At 44.5% G+C, this 19,369-nt stretch overlaps 1 protein-coding gene and 1 long non-coding RNA gene across 25 annotated transcripts in view; one reads left to right on the forward strand and one right to left on the reverse strand.

Moving 5' to 3' along the window:
• CYRIB (CYFIP related Rac1 interactor B) overlaps positions 1–19,369 on the forward strand; it is a 174,311-nt gene that overhangs the window by 59,362 nt on the left and 95,580 nt on the right. For 7 of the 24 annotated variants that reach the window (XM_011760061.3, XM_011760066.3, XM_011760056.2 and 4 more), the window contains exon 1: positions 16,410–16,623. The exons of the other annotated variants lie outside the window; for them this stretch is intronic. The gene's annotated coding sequence lies outside the window, so the exon portion shown is untranslated. Of the gene's footprint in view, positions 1–16,409; positions 16,624–19,369 lie in introns of those variants that run through there. 24 annotated transcript variants of the gene reach the window in all.
• On the reverse strand, positions 6,951–16,342 carry LOC139355748 (uncharacterized). The gene is made up of 5 exons (XR_011606737.1): positions 15,818–16,342; positions 9,615–9,833; positions 8,291–8,436; positions 7,554–7,708; positions 6,951–7,046 (listed from the first exon to the last, which is right to left on the reverse strand). It is a non-coding gene; the product is annotated as an uncharacterized lncRNA (long non-coding RNA).

The following is a 19,369-nucleotide window of genomic DNA, read 5'->3' on the forward strand; positions in this document are numbered from 1 at the left end:
ATTCATGGAACTTGGGAGCAGGTGTGTGTGTGTGTGTGCAAACACAAAGACATGTTTGTGTATATATGAATCTTGCTGCCTCTTGAGGCTGGTTTCCAAACTTGTCCACACTTTAGAATCACCTGGCAATCTTTCAAAATCCCAAGCCTAAGGTCATACACTAGATGAATTACTTCATAGACTCTAGGGGTGGGACACAAGCATTAGTAGTTTTTTTAAGCTCTCCAGTTGATTCTAATGTTCAGGACAAGTTAAGTTCAGGAATCACTGCTCTGTGAGAATTATAATATCATTATTATTATTTGAGGAGGGGTGGGGATAATGGAAATGACAGTGGTAGTAGCCATCATTATTATTTACTGGCTGCTACCTATATGCCAGGCAGTATCCTGGGTGTTTTACAAAGATGAGCACTTCTGATTCTCACTGCGCTCCACGAGACAATTTTGTAGGTGGTTGGAGAAGGAAAGGAGAGGGTCATATCTTTCAAACTGATGTCAGCCACAGAGTTGGCTAACCAGATTGTCAGGTGAAAATGAGAAAGATGGGGTTGCTGGGCTTACCTTCTTGATCCCAGGGGGGCTGTTGTGGTCATCCTTAGGGCTGAGATTTAGGTGTTCTTTGTTACTGCAGCATAACCTATCCCATCCTGATGGATGCAACCATCCTTTTAATAACCACAGTGGATTCAGGCATCAGTGCTCAGAAGCACATTTTGCAACATTATAAATCGAGGGTGAGTTTATTTTGGCTTGTGGCTTGGAAAGAGAAAAGAATGCAGTAAACCAGGCTATTCGTCTTGGGTTTGTTGGTTCATCCATCAAAACCACTTTGTATGTATCTCAAGGAATCAGATTTAATAAATTAATAAAATGCTACCTTGTGTGTGGCACTTTTCTCAATGGAATACACAATGCTATGCAAACCTCTTACTGTTGTTAGTCTTTTTGATACACCATAGAACACTTGTAAGAGGTAAATAGGGCTGTTACCACTAGGTAAAATGAGGAAATAAGTTACCTTGAAATCCTTATCTAACATCTCTATGGATTTCTGATGTCTGTAGAGATTTCTGGTGGGAGCCTTGATGTGGAAGTAGGAGTTTGGGTGGGAAATGTGGGAGCATTGTGGAGGATGTTCCTAGCAGAGGAACAGCATAGACAAAGGCGGAACAGCAAGAAACAGTATTTACATGAACTCTGTAAGCAGGTTAGTGTTATGACCGAGAAAGATACCATTCCTCGCTATTATGGGTGATTGGGAAATCTCATAAAGCCTGCATTCCCACTTATTTCTTCATGATGCAGCATATACTTTTTTTTTTTTTTTTGAGATGGAGTTTCGTTCTGTCACCCAGGCTGGAGTGCAGTGGCACGACCTTGGCTCACTGCAGCCTCCACCTCCCGGGTTCAAGCGATTCTGCTGCCTCAGCCTCCCGAGTAGCTTGGACTACAAGTGTGTACCACCATGACCGGCTAATTTTGTGTTTTTAGTAGAGATGGGGCTTCACCATGTTGGCCAGGCTAGTCTCGAACTCCTAAACTCAAGTGATCCGTCTGCTTATGTCTCTCAAAATGTTGGGATTACAGGTGTGAGCCACCGCACCCGACCGCAGCACATACATCTTCTAACATTTTGCAATGGTGGAAAAGATTTGTGTGTTGTGTGTAATAAGGGCCAAATAAGGACAGCAATTAATTGACCTACTTTTACCCTGAAAGATCATACCAGATACCATACCAAATGTTGCACACTGCTTATTAGTATAGATATTTCACAGGACTTCACTGATGCCTCAATGATGTAGACTAACCTTTAGAAATACAGACAGTATAGACATAATTCCCTCTGATTTTCCTCTGGGTCCAGAGTTCATGACTGGGGGACTGTGCCCCTAGGCAAGTTCCTTAACCACTTGGGCCCTGCATTTTCATAAGTAAAAATGTTACATTGAAGGTTAATTCTAAAGTTTCTCCCACATCTAAAATTAGTTGATTTCATCCAGAAACTCTGATGCAGGCGCTTATCAGTACGAGCAGCCTATTAAATTAAAAAACTAGGCCAGACTCAGTGGCTCAAGCATGTAATCCCAGCACTTTGGGAGATTGAGGCGGGTGGATCACCTGAGATCAGGAGTTCGAGACCAGCCTGGCCAACATGGTGAAACCCCATCCCTATTAAAAATACAAAAATCAGCTGGACATTGTGGCGGGCACCTGTAATCCCAGCTATTTGGGAGACTGAGGCAGGAGAATCGCTTGAACCTGGGAGTGGAGGTTGCAGTGAGCTACGATCACATCACTGCACTCCAGCCTGGGGACAGAGCGAGAGTGTGTCAAAAAAAAAAAAAATTACAAAGCTCGGTAAATATCAGTATTTGGACCATAGTATAATGGACTGTAGACATTTTCTGCAAGTCTGTGAGTTGAGATAAGACCAGAGCTTGGGCAAGGTAACATTCTCCCCTTTGCCCTCTTCTGTGCATTACGACTTGGGGAGAGGGATGCATTCTCATTAAACCTATGTTCTAACATGAAACCAGCACCAGGATTTTAGAACGGAAACTTGCTAAACCAGTTACACTTCTTCTTAACTTGGACCATATTTTTTTTTAAGGATTATGCAATATCTTTCCTTCTGTAGCCTCGAAAAATGACTGTGAGAACCTAAGCTCTTTCAGACTTTTAGTTTATGTTTGACTTTTCCCCATAATTCTGTCTTAATCTCTGTATTTCAAATACTAGGTTACACAGTAGTGACCTGATCATTTAGGCTAAATTTGGGCGAAGGTTAAATCTTACTTCCTTCTCTTGCTTATCTGATTCCCTGGTTCCAGCTCTGTGGCCATGTTGGGAATTCACAGTAGCGTTAAAACCTAGGCCTGTGCTGATTCAGCCTGGACCAATGCCATCTCCTTGACCAGCTGCAGCTGTTTGTTGAGTACATGCCTTGTGCCAGGCTCAGTGCTCTCACTGTGGATACAGTGGTGACAAAACAGTATGGCTGCTACCGTCCTGGAGCTCACAGTGTTCAAGGAACCACACAATAACCATACAATTACAGTGATGGTGTGTCCTGTAAACAAGAAGCACAGAGGTTGAGAGCACCTGCACAGGGGATCTGACCTGGTTTGCTCAAAATGGCAAATGCATGGCCGTGATGAGGAACCCAGGCAAGCAGCTGGGGGCTGGAGGCATTAAGAGCAGCAAGTGATCTCAAGTACAAGTTGGGACCAGGTGGAGGGGTCAAGAGTCAGCTCACGAACAGCACTAGGGTCCCTGTTATTGGATAAAGTGCAGGACAAGTCCTTCCCTGGACATCTGCCTGCCCCCTCTCCCCTGACCTTCCCACGCTGGAAGGAACTCTTCTAGCCCTTTAATTTTACAGGACATATCGTCCGTGTCATTTATTTGGCAGTTGTGTGTTGCTTTGTATTGGAGTAAGTGATGCGCCTTTCATCCCCTGGAAAATAAATCTGTTTCCTACACTCTGTGTTCCCCCAAGTAGGTGGCCCTAGATGGAATGCTTGATGGATCAGTTGGCTAATGAAAATGCCTGTGGTACTCAGCCCGTCTTAGAATGTGGGCCTCGTTCTTCTTACCTCCAAAGCAGCAGATCAACAGAAGATTCAGAATAAAGAACAGTAACACATAACAGTTCCAAGTGTTCCTTTGTGCTGAAATTTACCAAAGCTTCTGTGGATTGACGCAGTTAATGGGGAAATTCTATCAACCTAGGAGTAGTTTAATAGATATTAGCTTGTAATTAAAAGTTCAAGGTAAATTGTCTTTCCTTTATCTACCTACTTTTCTTTCTGCCTGTGTGATTCTATTTCCATTAATAGAGTAACCACCAGCCATGAGCTTTCTGTTTGCTTTGGCCTCTCCTATCTTTCCTCATTTTCTCCATCAGGTTCTCTCCCTTGGCCACTTCTGATTTCTTTTCTCTTCCATTTTTCTCCTGTTCACACTCTTCCTTTTTAAAATGCCATCTTTTTGGACAAACAAAATGGTTCAAAACATTAAAGGAAAACGAAAAAGAATATTATTTCATTCCCACATTCATCTTGTTATCATTGAGTTTTACCTTCTCTTACCCTCTCTACCATTTCCCCATAGGGGTACATATTTTATATTAATTATATATATACTTTTGCATTCTATTATATGTATAAAACTTTATTACATATTTATTATATATATATATACACATGTAATATACATAATTATAAATGTAATTTTGCATTTTATGATATATGTAGTTTTGTATTTTGTTCTTTTAACTTAATATTCACATTTTTAAATTCAGCAAATGCTAACTGAGCTCCTACTATATGCCAGACATTGTTCCAGGGGCTGGGGACACATTCGTGGACAGACCAGCCATAAACTCCTACTGTCATGGACTTAGGTCTAGTTCATGGAGAAAGACAATAAACATAATACAAATGATGTTAGGAGGTGACAACTGTTATGGAAACAAAGAGTAGGGTGAAAGAAGATTGGGAATATTCATAAAATAGTATCTTGTGTTTCTACCATTTTTTTTTTTTTTTTTGAGATGGAGTCTCGCTCTGTCACCCAGGCTGGAGTACAGTGGCACAATCTTGGCTCACTGCAACCTCCGCCTCCTGTGTTCAATCAATTCTCCTGCCTCAGCCTCCTAAGTAGCTGGGATTACAGGCACATGCTACCACGCCCAGCTAATTTTTTGTATTTTCAGTAGAGATGGGGATTTCACCATGCTGGCCAGGCTGGTCTCGAACTCCTGACCTCATGATCTGCCTGCCTCGGCTTCCCAAAGTGTTGGGATTACAGGCATAAGCCATCGCGCCTGGCTATTTCTACCATTTTCTTATGTCCTCAGTTTTATGTTGTCCTTGATGTTGATGGATTTTAATTTATTGAGAACCTTAGGACTATATAACTTATTTTTTTGCTTTGTTTTGTTTTTGAGATGGAGTCTCACTCTGTTGCCTAGGCTGGAGTGCAATGGCACAATCTCAGCTCACTGCAACTTCTGCCTCCCAGGCTCAAGCGATTCTCTCGCCTCAGCCTCCTGAGTAACTGGGACTATAGGTGCCCGCCACCACACCTGTCTAATTTTTGTATTTTTAGTAGAGACGGGGTATCGCCATGTTGGCCAGGCTGATCTCAAGCTCCTGACCTCGAGTGATCTGCCTGCCTTGGCCTCCCAAAGTGCTGAGATTATAGGCGGGAGCCACCGTGTCCGGTCAGGACCATATAACTTTAAATCACGAGAGGACATGGAGTCATTGAGAGCAAACCCTTCATTTCTGAGGTGAGGAAACAGGTCCAGATAAAAGAAATGACTTGCTCAAAATCATACTGCCCCCAAATAGCAGAGCAGGGGCTTACATTTTAATTAAAGTGATTTTCATTAATTCTAAAGATGGTTCTTTCAGAATCCTACTATGCCATTTCCCTATAGTGAGAAATTTAATTTGTGTCTGGCTTTTATTAAAAATAATGCTGCAGTGGGCAGCTTTATACAAATAGCATCTTAACGAAAGCAAGTCTATTAATAAAAACAACAATAATAATAAATAATAGAAAATGTTAATATTTACTGAGCTCTTAAATTTTCTATGCCCTGTGCTAAGCATTCTACATGAAATAATATACATCTGATAATGAGTACCATAGTTTCTTCTTTTTTTTTTTTTTTTCTTTGAGACGGTCTTGCTCTGTCACCCAGACTGGAGTGCAGTGGCACAGTCTCTTCTCACTGCAACCTCTGCCTCCTGGGTTCAAGCGATTCTCCTGTCTCAGCCTCCCAAGTAGCTGGGATTACAGGCACACATCACCACATCTGGCTAATTTTTGTATTTTTAATAGAGGCAAGGTTTTGCCACATTGGCCAGGCTGGTCTCGAACTCCTGACCTTAGGTGATCCATCTGCCGTGGCCTCCCAAAGTGCTGGGATTACAGGCATGAGCCACCGTGCCCGGACACTTTATTTTATATTTGAGAAAATGAAGGGATTAAAACTTAAGTCTGACCAAGCCCGGGGTCTGACTCTCAGCTTCTATCATATACAACTTTCCGAGTCTGAAGATTAAAACAGCAATTGTCAACAAAAATCCCCCAAACTCTCCAATTAAGAAAAAAAAAGCAAATGTCAAAAACCAAGATAATCAAGTATATACATTTATTTAAGAGTTTACCAAACATTTAAGTTTTACCAACCTTTTACTGATTATGTTTCATATGTAATTGTTGCTTTGTATAGCCAAGGACAGTTGGAATTGGCAATTTCCTAAGTTCTAGTCAGTTCTCACAGTAACACAGTGAGATAGGTGATAATTGTGCCTGTTTTATAGATAAGTAGTGTATTATTATTATTATTATTATTTTTTAAGATGGAGTTTTGCTCTTGTTGCCCAGGCTGGAGTGCAATGGCACAATCAACCTCCGCCTCCTGGGTTCAAGCGATTCAACTGCCTCAGCCTCCCGAGTAGCTAGGATTACAGGCATGCGCCACCACACCTGGCTAATTTTTGTATTTTTTTTTTAGTAGAGGTGGGGTTTCTCCATGTGTTGGTCAGGCTGGTCTCGAACTCCCGACCTCAGGTGATCCACCCACCTCGGCCTCCCAAAGTGCTGGGATTACAGGCATGAGCCACCATGCCCAGGCTTAGTGTAGTATTTCAGGTGGAGCTTGGACACTGAGGGATTTAGTTAATGTTTACAGAAAGGAAAAAGGAGTGGGGAAGCAAGGCAGATGGAATTATTTATGCAAAGCAGGGAGCTAAGACTTGGTCTAGAATCCTGGTTCACCTCCTCGTAGGTATGTGACCTATGGCAAAGTACTTGAACTGTTTGTGCCTCCATTTTCTCACCTGAAAACAGGGAGGTAATAAAATATCTTTCATAATGTTGTAAGGATTACATTATAAATGGGTAGAAATCACTTTCTATAATACTGGCAGAAACTAAGCGATTGATCAGAGGTTATTGGTGGTAATAGTTCCTTCTGTCATTATATTTCAGATTAAATCCTTTTGTCTTCTAATGATGGTCTTTCTGTAAAACACACAAAAAATCTTTTTTTTAAGGGCATTGATAAATTAGTATAGTTTATCAATCTTTTAAAATGTCATTGATAAATTAATAACTCTGGACAAAATTAAGAATTCTCTTTTTCTTTTCTTTTGAGACAGGGTCCCACCCTGCCACCTAGGCTGGAGTGCATTAGTGCAATCACAACCCACTACATCCTTGACCTTATGAGCCAAAACAATCCTCTTGCCTCAGCCTCCCAAGTAACTGGGACCACAGGCTCACACCACGATACTCGGCTAATTTTCCTTTGTTTTTAATTTTTTTCTATGGACAGGGTCTCGTCATGTTGCCCAGGCTGGTCTCAAGCAATTCTGGGCTCAAGCAGTCCTCCCACCTTGGCCTCCCAAAGTGCTGGGATTACAGGCATGAGCCACCACCTGGAATTCTCTTTTTCTATAGGCAAAGACTTCATCTAATTCTGATGGTGTGTACTATGTAAGGTGGGTGGAAAAGCAGAGATGAACTAACCTCTCTGTAGGTTTTGGGGTCACAGTGGGGTGAAGCTCAGAAATGAATGGCCCACCCAGCCATTTTTCTCCCTACTGTTCCTCTGGAGCCATCTATGATTTTATGGCATCTTGTCCCTTCCTTCAGGTGACGCCCTTCTGTGCCTGTGACTCTTCCTGATGGAAGGAATGGAATTATCAGAGCTAAACATGCCAAGTGAGCAGTCCTTTGTGCTGCTGAACCACAGCAGGGGCTGAAAGAGCTGTTAGTGGAAGGGGTGGCACATTCTGAGCATGCCCTCTTGGATTTTTATGCAGCCAGTGAGTCTGTAAATGGAGCCACGGGCTTGGTCTGCAAACTGCTTACAGCATCAGTCAGCATGGGGGAACAGCCTATCCCTTGGGAAAAAACTCTCCTCGAGGGTAGGGCTTGGGAAAAAGTGAAGGCGTGCAGAAAATCTTTTCCTCTTCTCCCTATTCAAATCTTGGCAAGAAAGCACACTCTTCATTTCTGTTTCCTGTATCAGCAGCAGATTCCCAATTTGAACTTCAAGGCATCGTCCTTGCTTCATCATACGTCAGCTTTTCCGGCTGCAAACAATTTTGCTTCTCTAGTTGACAAGGACTCTAATAACTCCAGGTGGTGAATGGGCGGTGGGGAATACAGTTCTGTAGAAATACAGCTCTAAAGCAATACAAACACAGAGGGAAAAAATGGGAAACTTGGCAAGGGGGAAGTGCTGGAATAAAGCATTTTACCTTTATTGACATTGAAGAAACCTCCCCTCAGCTGAACTCCAGATTCATTCAACACTTCATGGTTTAGCCGCACAGGGGAGTATTATATAGCCTTTAACAGTGGTGTGGCTGACGTTCCTTTATTAAGGAAGGTTGATAAAGATACACTGTGAGATGAAAGACAGCAGATTACAATTCAGTAAATGAACCATTTTAATAAAAATATGTGCTGCGTTTATCTAGATATAGACAGGAAAAACATTTGGAAGGTTGTCCATATGGTGTGGGTGGTTGGATCATGGGTGTTTATATTTTCTTTCATTTGCTCATATGTATTTTCAAATTTTTTTGCTGCAATCAATATGTATTACTCATAGAATCAGGGTGCATAGTGCATCGGGGCACCTCATTTACTGCTTGGGTCCTCCCTTTTTTTATCCATTCATTCAACATATTTAGGGAGGCTCTCCTAGGGTCCGGGCACCGTGGCAGGAACTGCAGTGGGCACAGTGATGGCTCCGTCTCTGGCGTCACAGCTGACATTGTAACAAGAGGTGGTTTTTGGTTGTTTATTTCTTTGTTTTTTTTTTAGTTAAAACATTTTTAAGCTAAAAATGTAAAATAATTAGAGACTGGGTGTGGTAGCTGACACCTATAATCCCAACACTTTGGGAAACCAAGGCAGGAGGATCACTCGAAGTCAGGAGTTTGAGACCAGCTTGGCCAACATGGCAAAACCCCGTCTCTACTAAAAACACGAAAAAATTATCTGAGCATGATGGCTTGTGCCTGTAGTCCCAGCCACTCGGGAGGCTGAGGCAGGAGAATCACCTGAACCTGAACCTGAGAGGTGGAGGTTGCAGTGAGCTGAGATCGCACCACTGCACTCTAGCCTAGGTGACACAGCGAGATTCTCTTTCAAAAAAAAAAAAAAAGGAAAGAATTAGTGTTTGTGATAAGCGCTGTGAAGGAAAAACACCAGTGACATGCTAGGGAATGAGTGAAGGTCGGGGGGGTTCACCTTTGGAATGGTGATGGGGGAACCGCTTTGAACCTGAAGGCTGACAAACAGCCAAGTGAGTACTGGAAAGTGTACTCGAGGTACAGAAGAGAACAGCCAGTGTGAGGCAGTGGGACCCTGTTTTCTTCCTGCAGGTTACCTGAAGGGTTGGGGAAATGAGACTTGGAGTTGCCCCACTTGTGAGAAATATGTTAGATTTGCAAATGTGATGGAGGCTCATAGATAAACCTTGTAACTCGGGGGACAGCTTTATGGCTCCTGTGAGATTGGTTAATGTTTTGCTAAATAACAGGAAGGTGTCAGTTTGATTGGTTGCCTTCTTACTTGGGTTCTTTTTGAATAGCGGCTCTGATGTCATCTTTCAATGCTGGATGAGCTTCTAGCCCTTCCCAGGAGATTCTCAGGCCTCTGTCCCCTGTCCTCTTCCCCTTTCTTCATTAAATATCCATGGAGTCTTCATCCCTAAGGTAACACTGGAGTCCCTGACTATGGTGGAAATGTTTGGAGATGTCTTTTTCCTCAAGGATTCGGTGTTCATTCATCCTGTGAAAAGGAAGAGAGTATCAGTTGATAGAACTCCCTGAACGTTCAATTGAGGAGTGAGACGGGATACAGAGGCAGCGAAAACTATCCTCTAGGTGCTGAACCATACTGAAAGATGTCTTTGAGTGAAGGCTGGCAGCAAAATGTAGTCTTCTCTAAGGACAACTGGGCAATAACAAATCAGGAACCATAAAAATGTTCAGATCCTTTGACCCGGTAATTACAATCCAGGGAGCTTATGCTGAGGTCAGAGTTTTTTAAAAGGAAAAACAAAGAAAACAGAATGTCTCTAATAGCAGTTAACAGTCAATAATGATATAGTGCTTTGGAGCCTTGAAAGTATTTTCTTATACAGTCTTCATGAGAGCTTCCCAACATTTCTGAGAAGCAGACAGTCTTATCCCCATTTCACAGAAAGGAAGCGAAGATCAAGTGAGTGGGTGTACTTCACTCTGGCAGATTCAGAACCTGAGCTCCAGCTCATGAATGGTTGCCCAGTGGGTTTGGTCAGAAACTCAAGGTACAGCCGGGCACAGTGGCTCACGCCTGTATTCCCAGCACTTTAGGAGGCCAAGGTGGGCGGATCAGCTGAGGTCAGGAGTTTAACACCAGCCTGGCCAACATGGTGAAACCCATCTCTATTAAAAATGCAAAAATTAGCCAGGTGTGGTGGCACATGCCTGTAATCCCAGCTACTCACTCAGGAGGCTGAGGCAGGAGAATCGCTTGAACCCGGGAGGCGGAGGCTGCAGTGAGTGGAGATCGCTTGACAGCCCTCCAGCCTGGGGCGACAGAGCAAGACTCTGTTTCAAAAAGATAAATAAATAAAAATAGAAAAAAAGAAACTCAAGGTACAGTGGTGGGAGTCAAAAAAGCCTAAGGAGAAAACCAAGACTGAAAACAGTTATTGAGTTTAGTCTGTGCCTAGTTCAGTCCCTAGCATTTTACAAGTTTTCTCTGAGTTAACACAACAGACTTGTGGGGGAAACTGATGCTTTCAGATGTTGAATAACTTGTGTAAGCTGTAGAGCAGGTTTCAAAGCCTGACCAGGTTACATCCAGAGCGTAAAGGTGGTTTCAGCTTTGCTGTGTTGCTCTCTGAATTCACAGGAATGCTTAGAAGGAGTGAATATATGAACACATGGATGAACAAATGGATTAGGGAGGTTAGGACATGAGAACCAGCTTCTGTAGAGAACTGGACCTCAGGCTCCCCGTGGATGACAGGTTCTTTTCCATAGTTCTGCATTTTCTACCTGCAATACAGGAATGCGGTTGCCCAGGCCCCTCCCAGGAGAGTTGCAGCTTCCCTGACCCTCGAGGCCACACTTCTCCAATACCTTTTGCCTAAAGGCTTTTTTTCCCTAGAGGCTCAACTCATCCCTTGCAAAATACCCAAAGCCAAATGAGTCTAGGGGGTAAACCAGCCATGTAGGGTGTGGAACTTTAGCAACTGAAAGAAACTGAGGTATTTCAGTATGATGAAATACTCTGTAGTCATTAAAATGATAGATGTGAGTGTGTAGAAATATGAGAAAGTATTGGGAAAGAGTTGCACATATCTGAAGAAACCAGTGAAAGCAATGTGCCTTTATTTATTTATTTATTTATTTATTTATTTATTTATTTATTTATTTTTGTTTTTTATTTTTTTGAGACAGAGTCTCAGTCTGTTGCCCAGGCTGGAGTGCAGTGGTGGGATATCAGCTTACTGCAACCTCTGCCTCCTGGGCTCAAGCGATTCTCCTGCCTCAGCCTTCAGAATAGCTGGGAATACAAGCATGTGCCACCACGCCTGGCTAATTTTTGTATTTTTAGTAGAGACAGGGTTTCACCATGTTGGCCAGGCTGGTCTCGAACTCCTGGCCTCAAGTGATCTGCCCGCATTGGCCTCCCAAACTCCTGGGATTACAAATGTGAGCCACCGCACCTGGCAAAGCAATGTGCATTTACATGGATAAAGACTGGAAGATAAGAGGACTGAAAACTGTGTAAAAGTATTGATATCACGTGGTGTCACCATCCAGTTTACTAAGCCAGGAGCCTCTGGGTCATCCCGACAACCCCAGTTTCCTCTTCCCCCAGATTGAACTTGCAGATTCTGCATCAGTTAGCATCTTAATTCCGGTGCCTGTTCTTCATCTTCACTACCAGTTTCCTTGTGCAGGCTCTCTCCTTATTCCTCTCCTGGACCCCACAGCAGCCTCTTAAGTGGTTTGCTGGCCCTATGTTCTCTCTACCACTGTAGTCCATATTGGACCCTGTGGTCAGAGTGATTCTGATATAAAACATATCTGATTATGTGTCTCCCTTGGTTAGAAGCGTCTCTACTTGTGGTTGCCTTCAGAAGGCAAGCTCAAACTTCTTAGGGTGGTGTGTGATGTCCTTTACAATCTCAGTGTGTCACAGCACCCTCACAATCCCCCCCAACCCTTGGCCCCCGTATTTTCTTCTTGGCCCTTTCCCCTTCCCTTCAAGACCAAGCTCAGAGGTCCCATTCTTTTTTTTTTTTTTTTTTTCCTGAGATGGAGTCTCACTCTGTTGCCCAGGCTGGAGTGCAGTGGTGCAATCTTGGCTCATTGCAACCTCTGCCTCTTGGATTCAAGTGATTCTCCTGCCTCAGCCTCCCAAGTAGCTGGGATTACAGAGGCATGTGCCACCATGTTCGTTTAATTTGTTTTTGTTTTGTTTTGTTTTGTTTGGTAGAGATGGGGTTTCACCATGTTAGTCAGGCCGTCTCGAACTCCTGGCCCAAAGTGACCTGCCTGCCTCAGCCTCCCAAAATACTGGGATTATAGGTGTGAGCCACTGCCCCTGGCCAAAGGTCCTATTCTTTGTGAAGCCTTCACAGTTGTCCCAGGGAAAGTTGGTTCCTCTACCCTTCTGAATTATAAGGAGTCATGCTTTGTTTTAAGTGCAAGAATGACAGCCTGTCCTTTCACTAAACTCGCAGCCCCTCTGGAGCAGGAACTCGATGTCTTACTGTCCTTCTTCCCAGACCCTCAGCCTGATGCCTAGGACACAGTAGCGGGGTGGGGGTAGGGGGGCAAGAATGTGTGTTGATTGAATGAATCAATGATTGAGTGAAACCATTTATTCTCTATAGTGTTTTAAAACTGATTTAATAATCAATAAAAGTTTCCAAGAAAACAGCACTGCAGGAAAGCCACAGGACCTTGTGACATTTAAAAAAATAGAGACAATGCAGTGTCCATAGAAACTGTGGAGTTGACAGATTGGGTTTGAATCCTGGATCTGTCACATATGGAGTTTCGGTTGCCTCATTTATAAAATGGGCCTGATAATAGTACCATATAGGATGGTTGTGAAAAAGCAAAAGAAGAAAACAAGTCAAGAGCTTAGAGTTTAGTACAGTGTACAGCTATCCACAATGCGTAAATCATCATTAAGAGACTAGTGCTCTTATGTAAGCCTTTTTTTTTTTTTGCATCTTTTGTTCAATTTTTCAACATAAATCTTTGAAAGCTTTTTTTTTTTTTTTTTTTTTTTTGAGACGGAGTATTGCTCTGTCACCCAGGCTGGAGTGCAGTGGCCGGATCTCAGCTCACTGCAAGCTCCGCCTCCCGGGTTCACGCCATTCTCCTGCCTCAGCCTCCCAAGTAGCTGGGACTACAGGCGCCTGCCACCTTGCCCGGCTAAGTTTTTGTATTTTTAGTAGAGACGGGGTTTCACTGTGTTAGCCAGGATGGTCTCGATCTCCTGACCTCGTGATCCGCCCGTCTCGGCCTCCCAAAGTGCTGGGATTACAGGCTTGAGCCACCGTGCCCGGCCTTCTTTGAAAGCTTTGACCTCAGAGAAAATGTGATTACATTCATGCACAATGATGAAGAAAGGATTGTAGAATAAGTTCAGCACTTCTCATAGGGGTCTTGTTTTCTGAGCCAGCTTCCTCTTTCAGGGAATTCCCACATGGGATAATGGAAGAACTTGTGAGTTCTTGTACATGGCAGGAATGGGCCCAGGGCAGCTAAGGAGAAAGGTGCATCTGAGAGGGGCATTCCATGTTCCTCACAGGACTCATCGTATTTTGTTACTATTATTATTTTTCGAGATGCATTTCGCTCTTGTCATCAAGGCTGGAGTGCAGTGGCAAGATCTCGGCTCACTGCAACCTCCACCTCCTGGGTTCAAGCGATTCTCCTGCCTCAGCCTCCTGAGTAGCTAGGATTACAGGCTCCTGCCACCACGCCCAGCTAATTTTTGTATTTTTAGTAGAGATGGGGTTTCACCGTGTTGGCCTGGCTGGTCTCGAACTCCTGACCTCGTGATCCACTGCTTCGGCCTCCCAAAGTGCTGGGATTACAGGCGTGAGCCACTGTACCTGGTCCAGTATTTTATTATTATCACTTCTCAGTGGACTGCTTCTTTGCTGGACTGTAAGCTCCCTAGGCCAGCGTCATGTCTATATTGCTCTCCATAGATAAAATTAGGACAGTGGATGAAAATTGTTGTGCATCAGCTTACTGTAAAAGAGGTTTCTCATAGTCAAAGGCTGATGATTGCAGTAATGAGCTCCCTATAGTTGGAGATATTGGAGCTGAACTAGATATTCACGTGTTAAAGATACTATGAAAGATTTCTGCTTTTGGTGGGAGATAGGGTTAGGAGGTTTGTGGTTACTCAGAGCTCATATCTAAGGGACTGTGCACGTGTATGAACTCCTCCTCTGGTTCACATTGAGGACAGTGGTCCATCTGAACCCAGGTTATCTGAGGTTGGATGTCAGTATGTCAGACAAGTGGACCAAGCTTCTTGGATTATGAGGACTTTTCTATCAGCATCAACATTTGCAAAGCATCATCTCCAGCCAGGCGCGGTGGCTCATGCCTGTAATCCTAGCACTTTGGGAGGCTGAGGCAGGTGGATTGCCTGAGCTCAGGAGTTCCAGAGCAGCCTGGGCAACATGGTGAAACCCCCGTCTCTACTTAAATACAAAAAATTAGCCGGGCATTGTGGCGTGCGCCTGTAATCCCAGCTACTTGGGAGGCTGAGACAGGAGAATCGCTTCAACCTGGGAGGTGGAGGTTGCAGTTAGCTGATACCGCGCCACTGCACTCCAGCCTAGGTGACAGCAAGACTGTCACAAAACAAACAAACAAACATCTCCTTCCGTTTCATTGAAATTGACCAGAATTATAAGAGCTACAATATAGAACCCCTGAATCCTCCTGAAGTATGATAATTAAGGTAAAAGTCTGAGGCCTAGGAATGTTGCCCCTAGTGTATGCCTTGAAAAAGCCACTTCATCTCTCCATGACTCAACACGTTTCTAAGTAATATGCCCACCATGTTACATACCATTTGGTTTCTACATAACTCAAGAGGAAGACAAAAAGGCTAAATAAGGTAAGGGCTGCCCTTCTGTGTTTTGTGGCAAGGAGTGATTTCTTGGCCCATACAGTAAGGCGCAGATAGTTACTGGAACTTTAGCGCCTTGACTAGAGCTTCGTTCATAATCAGGATTTCATGGATAGGCTCCTTGGTTGCATGAAACTCTTGATATGTTATGCAAACGTGTGTGCATGTATGTGTTTTACTGGGGGGAAAAGTCCATACTTTTACAGGATTTTCAGTTGGGCCTGTGACCCCAAAATGTTCATAATCATTTACCTCCATCTTAGTGATCTGCTCGGCTGTCAAACTGAAAACAACCCTGGGAGAGATAACATTGTCATCTTCTCCCCTTTAGTGTTAATGAAAAAAAAAAAAATCAGCTTTATAACAGGATTAGGAGAAGCTAGCTAGATGGAATGTTCTGTTTTTGTCTGTAAAGGGGAAGGGATCATTTATGTTCAAAGAGTTAAAGGGGAATTAGGGAATTAAGAGGCTGCGCCCTCTGTCACATCCAAGTTTCTGCCCTCTAGATATTTTTGCCCAGAGTCGACCCCAGAACAGGGGTCTGATTTATCTGAGAGTGTTGTAAGTGGAGTCTAATTGTTGTTCTCAGAATGATCATTTTTCACCTCCCAAGGGCGTCTCCGCGATACCATCGCAGGCGGTAACGGTGCAGTCTCCTGGCGCTGGGCGTCTGCCAGGCACACGTGCCGCTCTGGGAATCGCGGGCGAGGCTCAGTACCTGACCCGAGGGGGAAAGGCGGGCCCCGCAGCCTAGCGGTTCCAGGCGTGGGGTATGGCAACTTCGCAGGGCTCAGCATCGAGTCCCGATGTCCAGTTCCTGCCATTTCCAAGCCCGCTGACGAGGCAGGTCACCGCCACCTCTGAACCTCCGTTTCCCATCTGTACCTCAGAAAGGCTGGAAGACTCCAACCCACTCAGAAGCTATCTCGGCGCGAAGGTGCTGCCCCTTTAAGTAGGCGGGGAGGGTGCAAGGGGGTGGCCACGCCTCCTTCCACAGTACGCCGCGCCCGCCGACCACCTGTCTCCGGATTCGCCCCGCCCCTTCGGGAGGGGCGGGGAGGAGGGGCGGAGAAGATAGGCTAAGGATTTACCTTGCGGGGCGGGCGTGCGACGCATGCGCACGGCCGGACAGGTCCGCGGCGCCCTCACTTCCTGGCATTCCCCCCTCCCCCTCCTCGTCGTTACCCTGTACATCCGGGTCACTTGCCCTCCCCGCTCGGAGCCGCCGCCGCTGCCGCTTGGCTTGTCGCGGCTCCGCCACAGGGGCAGGTGCTGAGGGGCTCCCGGTCCGGCTGCTGCCGCTCCCCCGCTCCGGACCCGGGGCTCCCCCTAGCGCCGCTGAGGAGCCGCCTCTGCGGCTCGAGGAGGGCGGAGGAGCGGGACTGAGAGCGTCTGGAGGCTCGAGCTGAGGGTGAGTGATTGGTTTTTGCCATTTTCCTCTCTTCCCTCACACTCCTCGCTTTCCTGCTCCGCGACCCCATTTTGGCGAAGAGGCGGGTGCGGCGGGCCCCGCGCTGGCGCTGGGCTTCCTCCTTCCCAGGCGCGCTGGGCCCGCCCCCGGCCCCGCGGCGCCCCAGGGCCGCTTCCTCTCCGGCCCCGCGGCCCCGGCCTGCCCCCGGCGCTCATTCATTCGGGTCTTCCTTTCTTCCGCCCCCTTCCTTCCACTGGCACCTCCAGCGCGCTCTCGCCGCCCCCTCCCACCCCAGATCCTGCGCCCGCCGGTGACTCCTTGCTCCCCGGCTCGTCCCTCCCGCGTCGGCGTTGTCCCCCCACCCCATCCCGACTCCCACCACTCCTTCCTCTTCGCGGCCGCTTTTCCTCCTCCTCATCCCCTCTTCCTGTCCCCAGCTCCACACCCCCTTCTCCTCCGGTCTTCGCCACGCCTCAACACCCAGTCCTGGTCACTGGTGTTGAAGTTGGTGTCTTTATCGCTCCCCATCACTTCGCCTTCCACCTGCGCGGCCAGACCTTCCAACTTAGATACTGCGTTGTCCTTTTAATTAATGCTCAACGTTTAAAGTCCAGATTCTCAGTCTTAGGGTGTGGTCTTAGTTTGTTTCCAAACACGCAATTTCTACTATAATTACCCAAATCTATAACTGTCAAACTGTAGTGAAAGTGGCAATTGCTGTGTGTGTGTGCGCGCGCGCGCGCGCGCGTGTGTGTTTTAATCTCCTGGCTATTCTGGGTCATACTGAGTACCTTTTTTTTTTTTTCCTGGAAGACTTCTATGATGGATTAATTTCCTCTGAGTGTAAAATTTGGCAGATTATTATTCTTTCTACTCCTCTGGATTCCTCCTCACTTGGTCCCTTGACTGATTTGCAACATTACCTGTTAATACATTGCTGTAGAAATGTTTGTTGGTGATATTTCATGTCTCATCTGTCAACAACATTTTTTGAGTACCCCCTGTGTGCAGAATACTGATGAAATGCCCGAATACTTGGAGTACCACAGAGTGCCATTCTGGATAAGACAAAGGTTTTTGGAATTTGCTTACACATTTTTTCCTACTTCTGTGTAAGTGTGTTGAGTTTGCCACCTTTTTAATCTCTATGTGAAAAATGTGTGTCAATCAGTTTTGTGTGTTTTAAGTCTTACTGTGTGGGAGATCGGCATTCCAGAGGAGTGTTTTATATAGCTAAAGGAATTTCAGTCACTCGCTGTTTGGTGACTTACTATCGCAAATCATTTTAGACAAATATACCTCAAGAAAAACACACTGATCCTTTTAATTCTTTAATTGTATTTAGTAATAGAAACAGAAGCTTTGTGTCTAGAACTGCTTGATAACTGGGGCTTATTTGATAGCCTGTTTGTAGAGTGTTGCAGTTAACTGAAACTCCCTAATCAGCATTCATAAAATGAAATGACAGCACTTTTTTTTTCGTGTGACTTTCATATCCATGATAATGAACTCCAAGAGAGGCTCGTAGTCCTAAAGCACACCTACCTGCATATTATTATGATGATACTATTGCTGTCAGTATTTATGGCAGCATTTTCCAACAGCTTCGTTTTATGGGAGCTTGGTGTTAAAAAGATACTTGACTGTTTGTCCCTGCTTAGGTTTTGGATAACCACTTCAACAGTTAGATTTTTTAACGAGAGAGAGAGAGACAGAGAGAGAGAGAGAGAGAAAGAATATGTATTTGCAGAACAGTTTTGCTAGATAATAATCTTTAAAAATCTTTAAAACTTTAATAGTGATGTAGCTGTTTGTGAGGAACCTCTTGCTTTGTAAAACGTTCTAGACTATATAGTATGAATTTTAGATTATGTAATTGGATAGAGGCTAGATTTTTCTCTCCCAAGAAAGTGGTTGGTTGATCAGAGGGAGGCGTGGTCAGTAAGTTAATTCTAGTTGCCCCAGAAGAAGTATAATTTCAGATGTTGAGTAAAACTAAGTGAATGCAGTTTATTTTTGATAGATTTTTGATTGACATTTAAACTAATTGAAGTTAAAATTCATTTCTCTGAATTCTTCAGGAATAAACAGGTTTTTAAAATTTACAGGTTAAATTAGTGTCCCTCTTGAGAGTATTTCACTCATATCTGAAATGGTCATTTATCTTTATATAGTAAATAACAATTGATGGAGAAGTATAGAGGGGTGCTTATTTTACTCCTAGTCCCCGTGGGGGAAAATACTGGATTGTCACTTATTTGAGGTTACTTGACTCTTACTAAGTATTAATGCATTCAACTGTAAGAACTTACAATTTTCTCTTACATTGTTTAAGGAAAACAAGACTGTAATAGTTGGAAATAACTTAGTGGCATACCTCCTATTTTTGATCTCTTCTGTAACTACACCAGAGTTTAGCACAGTGCCTGCCTGGTGCATAGTGGGTACTTAATAATGATGTTTTGAACAATTGAGTTAATGGCAAGGTCAAAGAATCTTAGACTGTAACAGCATTTTGTAATTATGTGGCAAAAATTTTTGAAAAAGATGTTGATTGCTCTGAACTGTAGTTTTTTTCAGGTATCTTGTATATTTTTAAGACTGCTGGCCGGATGCAGTGGCTCACGCCTGTAATCCCAACACTTTGGGAGGCCGAGTCGGGCTGATCACGAGGTCAGGAGATCGAGACCATCCTGGCTAACACGGTGAAACCTCGTCTCTACTAAAAATACAAAAAAATTAGCTG

Source organism: Macaca nemestrina, chromosome 8 (genome assembly GCF_043159975.1).
Source record: "Macaca nemestrina isolate mMacNem1 chromosome 8, mMacNem.hap1, whole genome shotgun sequence".
NCBI lineage: Eukaryota > Metazoa > Chordata > Mammalia > Primates > Cercopithecidae > Macaca > Macaca nemestrina.